Below are 14,702 nucleotides of genomic sequence, written 5' to 3'. Positions count from 1 at the left end.
TATATTATGTGTAGACTATATAAAATTTATATTTTGTGTATTGTTATCAAGTGCAGTTAGTTACTAATGACATAAGAACCAAAAAAAAAAACGCAATGCTTATACTCTATAGTATCTAAAGTAAGCGTTAATGATGTAAAACCAGCGAAAACAATAACAGGGAAATATAATACATTTAATCCAATTAACTCATAACTTGCTTATTGCGTTCCAATACCATGACGATTCGGAAACGTGTTATTAGCTTCATTTTGCATAGTAGTTATGGAATCGTATACATAAATAAAATAATAGGTGGGAGATCAGAGTATCAGATAACACAATATTGTAGCATTTGTAGCCTGTAGGTAACTAAATCGAAAACTTTTTTGTTTATATTACTGGCATTGTTATATATTAGGTAAAATCCGATCAGGGATGGTAATCGTGTTATGTTTCATCCGGCATTTAAAATTATGCACTTTTATTTTGTATAAATTAATAAATCAGATGTGGTGTTAGTTTTTTTTTTTAATTTCTAAAATAGGTATTTGAAAATGAAGACCTAATCAAAAATATCCTAAGGGTAAGGGGGAGGAGACCCAGACGGACAGAATTGCTCTATACCATAAAAACGGTTATTCATTTTACATTTATAATTACATTTTACATTCTATATTAAATTACGTCAATGACACTGTACACAACATAATATTATTGTTATTATACTATTACCTATACACCTATGTTTTAGAATTATTTTATGGAAATAATTATAAAATTTACTTCATGGGACAGATAAAAAGACGTAAGACATTTTTTCAATTTAAAAAAAACCCAAAATCCCAATAAATTTGTATAGGACAAAGTAAACAATTAATAAATTTAACTTTAAACTTTTAAAGAGTTACAAATCGAACAAAGGGTTCGTTTTTATATACCTAAAAAAAACGAAAACTCAAGCTCTGTGAAATTGATGCTTCTGGGCATTATATATAATAAATACCTAATGTTCCAATAGTTTCTTGCTGTAAGTTCTACTAAAATAACAAACTTGTATATAGATCCAGTCACATGGTGCAGAGCGATTCCATGGTATTTTTGAGACACAAATCAGCTAATTTATATTTTATAAGGTAGAGTGAAATGGCAAAGCATATCCTACAATCCAAAGTAGCCCGCAATACCAAAAAAAAAAAAATACAAAAACTCAAATTTGCAATAGGCATAAATAATTTTATTAAATCATACTACTTTTATTGTAATATTATAGAATTATATTATATGACGTCGTATGAAATAATTTAAACAAAACTGATTTAGAAAATAGGTATAGCCAGCTAGTTGAAAAGTTCAGCTCACAAACATGTTAAATTGTCATTCACCAATCGCCGATGTTTCGATTTCTTTCAGTATAAAACAAATGGTATACATGCCCGGTAGTCGTGGCCTCAGATACTGCTGTACTCGAGTACATATGAATATATAATCATAAATTACATTTTGTTTATTGGACGTATATCACGTATATACCATAAAGGACTCGTAGGTACATACACAGCATTTAACGCTTACGCTTGGTATTTCGAATACAATCGAATGAAATAAAAGTTTATGTTATTTTTAGTTTTTGACTGGAAATGAATGATTACGGGAAAAGTTTATGAATCCAGCAGCTGTTGGAAATTTTTCATTTGGTCATGAAACAAATACGTATTACCTATATATTATTATTATTATTATTATTTTAATACCTACCTATTATTATTATTTTGTATCATTATTTTTTTTTTATAAAACCTGTACGTGCGTTCAGAAACGCGAATGAAAAAGTATTATGTTGAGTACTTAACTTACATTTTGATGCAATAGGTTTATCCAAGTGGACTGCAGTTAAACGTTTTACGTGCGTCTGAAGAGGAATGGAATTGTCATTGATGGATATTTCTGGAAAGTTTCCTGCGCAGTGTGTAAAACAGATTCTCTAAATTATTTTTTTTCTTATTTTTAAATACAGTGGACACAAATTGGAGGATAAAAAAAAACTGTAGTGAGGATTGAAATGGAAATTGTATTGTAGAAGTTAAATGCAAACAATTTCAGCTGCATATGACCTACTCACCAAATGAAAAAAAATCGAAGGTCTTTTTCTAATATTATGGTTATGTAATATGTATTATAATTTTTAAACAATTATGAAATAAATTAATATTGCCCATTTAACTGTGATAAAATATATGTTGTGGTTTCTACAGAAATTTGAAGAGAAATTCTAATTCATCCTTGTCTATTTCAAATGCATATCATGACTATAGAATTAATATTCAATAACAATATGATGGGTAGATATGTTACAAACTATTCGTAAAGAGCTACATGTTAGTATTTAATTTAATACTACATAAACCTCAAAATATAATATAGTAATTAGACAGAGATTTATTTTAACTTGAATCACAGGTTGACGGTTGTTTTAGTAAGTATATTCGTGTTTTATATAATTGTCAGTAAATATAGTACATTTTTAATTTATAATTTATAAAGGGTACCTATCATTTAAACTATTTGTTGAATTTTCAATATAATACTCCATCAATATTTTTAAAAGAGCTGCAACTTGCATCATCAAAAAATTCACTTTTATTAAAATGTCGAACAATAAATTATGATTAACAATAATGATTGATGAAAAAATCCCTCAATACGCATTACTTATAAATATTGTATTAAAAAGCATTTAAAAAAATTAAATGTATTAAAAATAGAGTAGACATGCCTACAGCATAAATGTTAAATATATTTTATGAAACACGTATTATAAATTGTTTTAAATATTATTTATAATGGTTCAAGGTATTTTTAAGTATAAAACGCAAATCTATAAAAGTATTTTTTACATGTTAAACGAAATAAATGCACATATTGGATTAAGACGATTATGTGATTTATAATGGAATAACTATATAGTCATTACAATGAAATTTTAAACCCATCTCAAAGAACGGATTTGAGTATTATATATAATTATTGATTACTAAAACGCGTGTACACTAAGTATACCCATATACTGCCATATTGCCATACTGACCATACTACAACTTAAAATTAACGACAAATGTCAACTCCAGAATTCCACATTGAACGAAATTAAAACTTGATTTATCGAAACTCGATATGATAAATTGTGATTTTGTGGGCAAAGATCAGCGGTGGAGGCTTACAGAACTTGACCCCGTTAGACAATACTATATCCTCCATAAACAAAAAAGAATTTAAGTTTTCTCTTCTATTGAAGTGCAAGCTTCATTAAAATAAAAAATAAATAAATGGAAACCTCTCCACATAATTTGTGAACCTTTCGGCCCATGAACAGCTCCGTTTATACACAGCGAACAATTTTTTAATTCTTCCGTGAAAATGCATGAAAAAAACAGGAATCGGGGACAAAATGTATCTCGATAGCAAACACTCTTATAACAACAACAAATACGAGCAATGTCTATATGAATTTGATCCAATTTACCTCTCAATATTACTTTAAAATAAAATAATGTGCTCTCAGACCGCAGCTAGTGCATTAAAATTCATATTCGTGCATTATATTAAACATTTCAAATATTTATTACACGGAGCACTAATAAGTTAATATATTTGAGGTCATTTTAATATACCATCATTATCTACAACTACTGTTACATATTTTTAAATTGTAAATTAATTATTTAAAGTGATTCAAATAAAACTCGTGTACCTACAAATAACACTTGCATATAAATGACCTCTGAAGGTAACTGTATTAACATACTGCATACCTATTATCTTCTATAACATTGACGAGTTTTCTATGTTCATAATTATATTTTATACACAAAGTAGTAGAATAAAAAAATAATTTAACAATAGGAAGGACATTTTATAATTTTTGTTTTTTGCAACTTTTTTGAAAGAAATATGGCTTATCGAATTGATTTTAATACCTATTTAAAGTAAAATAAACACATTTATTCTCTATAATAAAATATGAATTTCAGTCAACTGCATCAATTTATTTTATTTTGTTTAATTACTTTTTTTTTATTCAATAGTTTATTGTTTTACACAGTACACACTATACTCTAACTATAATATACAAATATCGTCAATAACATACGATGGAATCTGTTCATGTAATAATATTATATTGAAAAATAATGATATTAATTGCTGTTTAAAATTATGTATTCGAATATAAAATACGATTATTCAATATTGTGTACAGTATCTACTCGGATATTTAAATGAATATTATTATTATTATTTAAAATTATATTCATAGAAACAAATATTCATTACTGTGAAAATAAAATGTATTTTAAAATGAGTGGTTTCATAATGCATCAATGCATAACACGACAGATACACTTGCGATACCATGGATAATTTAAAAAGTTTCTACCATAATATTGTGCGAATACACCATAATCCCGCGAAGGCATGATCTAATTTTAAATCTTCCAATTGCTAAATCGAATAGAAAAATTTAGTAATATAGGTATTAGCTTTTTACAATTTACGAATAAAATAATCATCTTTTAATTGAATAATCTCTGTACTGTGTTATTATTTAATGTCTATATTAAGATGGCCTGCCAGCATGTAAAATTACATATGCTATACCTATTTGCCGTGTCAAAAATATTAAATCATATACGATTTTAAGTGACACGATGTTGGTAGGATGGATACGAAACATCGTGGAATTCCATACCACGTAAAAATACATTACATATATAATTAAATTAGGTTGTATAACAGCAACACATAATATACAATATTTAAGTATTGGACTTAGGGTTAAAGCGTAAAACCTGTGTAATGGATATAATTATTAAATAGGTATGCAATAACATTTATTTGGGCTGGCACACAGTATATAATCCAGTATATTATATTTGTGACAATATTATAATGGACATCAAACTGTAATTTATACAAACGATTCGCAATGAACGGACAAAATGTATAATTCGTTTTACATTCGATCGACATAACTGAATTCCAAGAATTTTACCCATCTCCCCACAACTAAATTGTCACATGCACAATATACGTATTATATAACTCGATATTTATAATAATTTGCTGTTGTATATATCATTATATCCTCATAATGCGCATTTCGAAACTATGCAGACATTCAGTATAATAATAACCGCCAATAAATTAATGATTTCATCGGGGCTCATCGCGAGCATTGGAGTTGACCACTTTGAGTTTGCGTTATTATATTGTTGCTTTTATTAATTTACTGCTACGATTTTGATATTAAATACTCTATAAAGCGAACCGATGGAACTAGATAGGCACACATGAAACCGAGATCTGAAACCTCTTTAGTCTTTATATACCTATATATTATATGTACACGAGTTGTATATTTAACTCGCTCAAACAAAAGCAATGATCAAAGCACTCAGGGAAAATATCTGGTATCTAAATATTATTTTATAAAGGGGTAACAGTGCAGGATAAAATATATAACATCCATAGTATTTTTTAAGGTTATTACTTTATTAGAATATCATATTTAAACAATGTAAACAAATCATGATTAACTCGAATATTTTATGAATAACTTGAAGTTCCCATTTTATTAAAACCGATATTCTTTTCAGACATAGATAAAATTGAAGGATTTACCGACTGCACGTCATTTTTGTGCTCAAAAACAAAAAATAACTACTTTTATAAAATATTAAAACATTAATGTATGTAGGTACCTACTCATAAATAAATGTATTGTATATAATAATTCGAGGTTAGCGCTTAAAATTTTTAGTCGAATGAACCAGGGATTGGTATGTAATTATCAGGGTAATTATCAGTATTTACCGATTGATAATTAAAAAAATACAGTCAATATCTTTAACACATTTCATGTACCATCACCTGAATTTAATATTTATACAAGTTAATAATTTTTTTGTTTCGTAAAAACTTATGGTTTTATATCGTTCGGATAACATCCAATGAAATTACATGACCACACAAAAAAGTAATATATTTAAGTAGGTAAAAATTTATGTAGGTATATATTACTAAATATGCTAGTTTATTAAAGGTAACTGAGTATCATAAGTTATCATAAGGTATAAATAAGTACATCCCACCTCATTAAGACCGAGCTTTGTGATATAAAATATAATAGCTTATTTAACAACAATATAATTTTAATAGCTATTTATATGTATTATACCTACTGGTTACTGTATTTACCAACTAAACTTTTATTTTTATTTCATCACTGAATTCTTCAACTTTGAGTAAACCTAGTTTGATTTGATAATCATACGTACGTAATATACGATATTAAAGGTACTTATATCAAACTCAATAATATAATATTTATTATATTGGAATACTGTACATGAAAATCTTAGTCTTTAAAAATATTATGTACCTAAAAATATCGTGACTATATTAAATTATTTTTTTATTTTTTTATTATTACTTTCCTTTAAAAGTTTAAAACATAATTATGGGAAATGTTAAATTTAAATTTGCGATCGATTAATTACAGATTTTACTCAGAACGATTTGAACATTATTCAAATTATTTTCGTTTCCCGACAATGTGTTTTGTTAATCAAAAATTTAAATTCATAAAATTACGATACGATTATGTTCCAATTTATGTGCATAATATTTATTTTATTTTTAAAGCTTGATGATTTTTTATGCACTTCGATAAGCAATAAAATTGAAATGGAAATGTATTTTTCAAAATAGTTACATAGATATATTATAATAATATCAAATATATTTGCAATAGGTAACAAAATTGAAATGAAGTGTTAAATTATTATATAGATATACCTAATCAGTATAAATCAAAACATATATATGAAAAAAAAAATTTTCTTTTTTATCGCTAAAAATCTTACTGTTTCAAGATTTCTTAACATTATCGATAAACACACGGCGTGTTAGTGCTATTACATTAATAGTTATAACAAGCCATGTTTTTAATATCAAATGGATGCAGCAGAAGTGTATCTTGTTTAACACATGTATTGTAGTTAATGCGCTATGATTAATTTCAAAAATAACATTTGATCTTAGAAAATAACTATTTACTAGATTTTTATAAAAATTGTCATTGTTAATATTCACGTTGACTGCATTAATGAAATAAATAAATCTAAACCGACTGTAACAATTCTACATCTGTGATTAAAAAATGATAACTAACAAGTTATAAACTTTTATTTATAAGTGGTAGGAACACAACTAAAATATGAATAATATAATAATATGTATATTGTTACTTATGTTAGTTGCCTATAAACCTCTATATGTATTTAATTTTCCATAATTTTTAAAATTCTAGAATGTCCCTATACTTACATTAGCTTGACACGACAATATCATGTTCATGTTAATAATTATTTATTCCGTACCACTGAAAAAATGTTTGCACTTTGATTAGAGTAACACTGTAAAAATGTATTAAAATACACAACAAACCTTCTATTTTCAATTATCGTGTTCATTGAAATCAAAATGGTGATTGAAAGTAAAATAACTTTTGTATGCCCGAACTGTAGTCATGTGTAATTTGTATATTATTCAAACGCACTGCCAAACGCATGTATTTTTGATCAGTAGCTTATATTAGCTGCTTTCACTTTACTTTTAAATTCAGATAACAAACAGACACGTTTGGATGTTTATTAAAACGCTTTTAATCTAAACACTGTTAATGGAATTTTTTTAAATACTAACTTTTCTCAAGTATTTAAAAAAAATAAATAAAAACGGTACCTACTTTGTTTAAAAATGATTCTTGTTAATAATAATTAATTTTTTAAAAAAAACTGCCAAATACCAAAATATTTTGAAAATTAAAACAAAAAATTGTCTTGAATTCGTTAAAGATTACAATTGTTTGTACTGTAATTGTAATTAATAAAATAATATATACAGCATATGAATTAATATAGAAAAAGTAGTCGAGATTCACCGAGAAAACGCTCCACTGGAAAATTAATCTACACACATATTATGTACCTACCTATACCTATTATGTTACATTGTTACAGAATGTTACTGAATACTTTTTTATGACATCGTTGTATATATTATGAGTTTTCTGGTAAAATTTTGTAACTTCTCATAAACTGTTTAATAATTGTATAATCTACTTGTTTATACCATAAATATTAAATGTAGGAAAAGTACTTCATTTTTAGGATTTCTTACTAAAAATTATCAGTTACTAAATAAATCGAAAGTAGTATACTAAAGTGAAAGATACATCATTGATAATATTATGGTATAAAAATGTTGAATTGTATTATTTCTTATAAATACCAATGGTTGTTTTTTATAAATATACAATACAAATTTAAAATAAATAGATATTAATAGAACAAGAATTCATTTTTTATGTACATTATATATCAAAATGCATTAAAAATACTTTTATTCCTTATAAACATGAAATATAATATTTATACATTTACCCATATAAATATATTATTATTCTATTACATTAAAATACCATAAACTATCAGAAACATGTATATTTATTATTTATTAATGCACTTAGATTTTGAGTGGGAGCGATCATTTATATAACGCAGCTATAGGTTTTTAACAATGGTGAGTGTATTTCCTAATCGGAAAACATTCTTTGGAGTTTGGACTAATAAAATGGCTTGTTATGAGTTGTAAAATTATATTTTATAAAGTTATACTATATGAGTATGGGAAATTGGTCGTGAACTCACCGTACCTAACCGTAACCTAACCTAACCTAATTCAAAAAAAATTTTTTATAAATTATGAGCATGTTGTGCTGTAACAACATTTTCAGGCGAATAAAAATGTACGTGCCATTATTTGTATACTAAATTCTGAATTGGTAAAATAATTGACGTATATTTTGGTTAAAATGTATGGGAACTTTTCGACAATTGAAAATATTCATTGGTTTTTGAAATATTCATTATAAAATATTATAATAATATAATCGTACTTATTTAATAAAGACTATAAACCCATTGAAAAAATATTCTGGAGTTGGTAAATTGGGTTCCAAATAACCATAACTCCGTAAATTGAGTCCCGGGAAAAAAAAGGTGGTAGGTAAGTTGGGTCACGGGAAAATAAGATTGTAGCTCGTGCTGTCCCGGCTACTAATTAAAAAATAAATGTTATTATTATTATTATTATTATTATTATTATATGTTTTATGCTATATAAAAATAAATTTCATTATATTATTATATACTTCATTTATATTGATTAAAAATATTACAAATACAAATTAATAAAAAATAAAAATTAATTTAATTATTATTATTATTATTATACAGGAAAGCAAATTATCTAATACACCAGTAATGTTATAATCCGATTTTAGTTTATTAAATCAATAATAATTAAGTTTTTACCGAGTACATTGTATAATATATTAAATATGAATCATAATAATGACATTTATTTTATTAATTTGTATTACCTAATTCTTATGAGATTAGTTTTTAGATTTTTAATAAATTCCGGGACTTACAATCTTTTTTTTCGCGGAACCCAACTTATACCTTCTACCTGTTTTTTCCAAGGACTCAATTTACCGCCTTCAAAATGTATCAAACTTATCTTAGACACGATTTACCCCTAACCCCAAATATTCAATACATTTTCAAACGTTTACGCAAATGTTTTTTAATTTTTTATAATAATTTAAAAATAATACTTTAATTCATAATTTAGTATGGGTATAACACCATTGCTAACGTTTTACCGTTTTTATAACACGATTGTGAACGAATGTCGTTTATCGATAAATTTGTTTTTTTAGTTGAAAACCGAATGATTGCGGACGGTTTTTTATGTTACATTTCCAAGTTTATATTTCAAAAAATATATATTATATATAAGTAATACAATGTGACGTTATAATTACGTTACAAACTAAAATAAAATTATATAAAATAATAGGTAATGTTTTAAACGGCGATTGATAAAAAAAAAAAATCGATATAAATACTAATAATACTGTTCAATAATGTTTCATAAATACACAAATAAACTTTAAAAATTAAAATAGTTTTTCTGTATTTTTTTTTTTATTTAAATTTTTCTTTGGTAGGAATTTTCAGTTTTTTGTAAATATAAAATTAGATTCTTATAGATTTTATAATAATTTTAATTTTTTAATGTTGATTCAATTTTAGATTTATCTTTTTTGGCCATAGGATTATATACTTTGTTTTTAATAGAATTTATTATTGTCAAAGTTTGTACATGTGTTTATTTTAAAACTGAAAACATTGCGTGTGTTGGAGGGTGGGGATTATAAAACTGACTTAAAATAATATATAATATAAAATCTATTTTATAATATAAATATAATTTACTAACAATGAATCAGGCAATGCTGTACGGAAAAAGGCAGGTAAAAACGTTCGCAATCGTATACCCATTTAATATAACTACAAGGTACACAGCAGTTAACTAAGATAAATCTTCTTAATCGTTTTTTTAAATACTTGGGTTCTTTATTCAATATTTTAATACATAGGTGGTATTAAATAATAATAATAATAATAATAATATGACTTGTGCTTGCACTTTTATAGGTTAATTAAATATTATGATTAAACCAGCCGACAGCCACTATTTTCTGTGTTATGGGTAAGTAGTAATTATTTTTCAAACAATTATTTTCGTGCTTATATGACAATTTTAATATTTTGTTCATAATTCGTATGTGGTCGTTAAACGACATCAAAACAATTAACAATACATAATTATTATGCAATAAGTTGAGAACAAAAAAATTGAATTTTCACACTATAGTATATTAATAATATTAGAACAACGATAATAATATAAAAACTACGTTATTTTGTATATTATGATGGCCACCTACCTGCCGAGAACTGTCATCATAGCCATAATAATATTAAGCGTATATATATATACGTATATACGTGTATATATATGCGTATATAATATTATAAATCTATATTCTAAAATCGTAAACATGATAATAGATACAATGGGTAAAATTCATATCTATGTACATAATATACGTATAGGTACTACTATTGGGTGGTAATTTTTTTTGTGTGCAGTAATTTAAGCGGGTAATTATACAAAAAAAATTACGAATTTTTCTCCATATATTCTACACTTACAATTTATAACGATATACAAACTATAAAAACATAGGTATGTACGAAACCAATTTGTTATTTAACAGGCAAAAAAAGCAAAACGTTCGTTTTTGAGAATAGAGAAAAAAACTTTTAAATTAGTTTTACGTTCGGCGTATTGGTAAATGTTAGGTATGTTCGCGTGTGTGAATAAGAAAAAAAAAACTTCAACATACAAATGGGGTCCGTACATTTTTTCTGTAACTGGTGAGTTTTCTAGGGATGGGGAGGGGGGGGGATACTTGGAAAATCGGAATGAGCCAAACTACTGTTGAAATTCAAACCGTGTCCGGGTCGTACCTACGTTTTTTTTTTGGTGGGAGGGGGAGGGGGTGGCGGGAAATCGTGAGGACGGGTCGTAGTGTACGAATAAATCATAACAATAATCATTGCTGTAAATTATATAACAATAATAATAACATTGCGACGAGGGGATGTATAAATATTGTGTTAAATTTTAATATCAAAAACGGAAATAATAATAATTAGGTACCTGGCTGATCTTCTAATGATATTTCCGCAGCAGGTTCCGCTTAAGGGCTACTGTCCTCAGACGGACGAAGAGTTTTTCGTCGGCTCACTCGCGATTCGTTGATCGGGCACGGTATGATCAAACGACGACGAATATTATTTTATTATTGTTACGATTGCATTGTGACGGACTAATAATAATAAAAATACGATCAGTTTTTAGAGCTGCATGTGTGTAAAAACAATGTACTACGATCACTGTTTTAGTACACCAACGGTACTCGGCGGGTTAGAAAGACGGTTTTCTCGGAAGAAAAACGAATCGGAAACAAGTTGCGACGAAAATCGCCCGCGCAAAACAACGGCCGGCGTGCGAGCTCCCGGCGGCGGACGTGATGGGCGCGTGGCTGGACGCGGCGGACTGACGACGACGGCCGTGCGATGTCTTTCGTAATGTTATAAATTTCGCGCACCTAGTGCCGACGCCGTGCGAGAGAGAGACGCGCGCGCGAGAGACTCGTCGTCGTCGTCGTCGTCGTCGTGTGCCGCCGACCGGTGTTCGGCGCTGGCGGCGGCGATATTATAAAACGATGCGCGCCGCCGAACCGGCTACGGCCACGACGCCGCCGCTCGCAGATTTTGATACGGGAGCTCTTGCACCGACACACGCGCGTCCTTCAAATCGACGATGACGAAACAATGTCCATATTTTTGTCTCTCCGAGTCCGAAACGTTTATGATAATATTATTGTTTTTTTAATTATTTATTCATTAGAGGTTCAACTATTGAGGTTATTGTTGACCAACAATAAATCGGTAACAGTAATAGTATAATATACTATAATAAGTTATGAGACTAAATATAACATTGTCGTGGAATTTCGCAATAGAAAATATGTTATGTTCCTTATTATGAATATATTTTATAGATCGAATGCAAATACCTGCCCAGAGATTGTGCATAATATGGAAAAATAATAGATACGCGCGTTCGCTTAAATAAACGGAAACGCCAATTTTTTGTTCTCGGTACTTTTCTCTTGGTTAAAGCAAAACAAACAAAAAAAAAAAATTGAAACTTCGTAAAACCAGTAATTGACGATTTTAATATTTTGTTGAAAATTCAAAATCAAAATTCTAATCGTAGCGTTACCTTGTATTTTCAAAAAAATAAATAAGTTGATATTAGTATTCTTTTACAACGAGAGACATTTTATGACTCTTTCTAAGCTAGCTATTTATAGAAATTTAAATTTGTTTGAATAATTATTATAAAAAAAATAACCAAAACATTAATTTAATAATGATATTAATATTTTTACAAAATATGTTCGTGTTTCTTTCTTTTCGGATTATCAAACATTTTCAATTTATATCTCCCAAAGGCTAAAACTAGAATCAATTTTTATCAACTAGAAGCTGAAGTTAATGATTAGAACAATTATTTTTTTATTTGAAAAGATACTTCAAACACAAAAAAAAATTTTAAATACACACATCATTATAAAATCAATTATATTCAATATATTCATCGCTCCGCTCAAAACCTAAAATTAAAACCAAAATGCATGTCTTTGAATAGTGCCACCGTATAGGACACTCATAACACCAACACAACTTGTTGTTTTCCTTTCTTACATAAAATTTAGTTTTATCGATATAGGTATATAAAAACAAAAGGTGACTGACTAGTTGACTAAAACTGACTAAACCGCTGGATGGATTGGGCTGAAATTTGGTATACAGATAGCTAGTCGGGATATGCGTCGCCACAAAAATCATTTAATTACACAGTCTAATACCTACCTTCAAATATAAAATACTAATTTATCTACCTACTCAATTTTAAGCTATCGCTGTATATTTTTCTGTTTTCTCCAAGTTCGTTGCTACCACTGATGTATTTGAAATAATAATAACAAAAAATAATAATAGCAAATCCAACTATACATGATGTTAAAAACAATTACTTAGCTAATATTGAATCAAAAGCGTTTTGTATTTGTACTGTTGTTTTTAATATACCTACTAGAAATCTGAACAGTAATCAAAATAGGAAAATCTCCTTTTATATAAAAGGTTAGTTATATAATTATTTTCATGATTTTACCCTCGGTAATACAATCTGTTGTAAACATGAATATTACTAAATAGATTATAAAATATTATTAATATTTAACTATTATATTAAATTATTATAGGCATTTTTGCATATTCTTAAAATATTGGATTACACAATACACATCAATTGTACTACATTTGAAACATTTTCAATATGTTTAAACCGGTCTCTTGTATGTCTGTCATGTAGGCCTAAATTTGACGTGTTTGAAGAAATAAAAATTATCTTGGAAAAATATTCTAATATTTGAAGCTAGAATTCAGGCACTGAAAATTCTCAATCGAAATACGAAGAAAAGTTCCCAATTAACGAAATTCGTGGTAAACATTATTATAATAGCTGATATGTGGATACTTGTATTTTGGTAGAATTAACTTTCCTAGTAGCTGCACGGTTTTCATGATATTAAAAATAGCTTGTTAAAAGTTTTAGCATTTTTATTGTGATTCAAAGTTAACTCGTTAGTTGTTACAAGCGTTGTTGGATAGTTCATCTTAAAGGTAAAGACGTAAAGTAACACTTATGGAGAAAATCATTTCTCACTAAACTCGTTAATATATCAATCCTTGCATCTTCGAAATTGTAGTAACTTTAATATTGTTATGTATGTGAATGTCAATGGTGTTGTTAAAAATTTAAAATGTTATATTATTATGTCACACAATTGGTGTGATATTCGTTTTATTTATGTCGTGTAACTGCGACTCACTGTGTAATACATTATGTACATTTCATTAAAAATATTTCACTAAAAATAGTTATTCGATTAATATTTTAATACCATTTAAAGTTAAACCACAGAGCAAACTACCACCTATGTAAACTGTTATAATATTATCTTAGAGACGGATTTACAAAATTGCCACCCCTAGGTAAATGTTATTTTGCCACCTCATTACACTTATCAATGAGAAAACGTATTT

At 27.3% G+C, this 14,702-nt stretch overlaps 1 protein-coding gene across 2 annotated transcripts in view; it reads right to left on the bottom strand.

Annotated features, from left to right (window-relative positions):
- Positions 1-12,143, bottom strand: part of LOC107169051 (pseudouridylate synthase RPUSD2-like) — a 530,147-nt gene extending 518,004 nt beyond the window's left edge. Inside the window, exon 1 of one of the 2 annotated variants that reach the window (XM_089217235.1) lies at positions 11,680-12,143. The gene's annotated coding sequence lies outside the window, so the exon portion shown is untranslated. The remainder of the gene's footprint in view (positions 1-11,679) is intronic. The other variant, XM_089217236.1, reaches the window with a different exon arrangement.
- Between the last annotated feature and the right edge of the window lie 2,559 nt (positions 12,144-14,702).

Source organism: Diuraphis noxia, unplaced genomic scaffold, assembly GCF_037042655.1.
Source record: "Diuraphis noxia isolate RWA-SAM2 unplaced genomic scaffold, SU_Dnox_SAM2 contig0001, whole genome shotgun sequence".
In the NCBI taxonomy this organism is placed as follows: Eukaryota; Metazoa; Arthropoda; class Insecta; order Hemiptera; family Aphididae; genus Diuraphis; species Diuraphis noxia.
The sequence above is the reverse complement of the archived record's forward strand: the minus strand, read 5'-3'. Positions and strand labels throughout refer to the sequence as shown.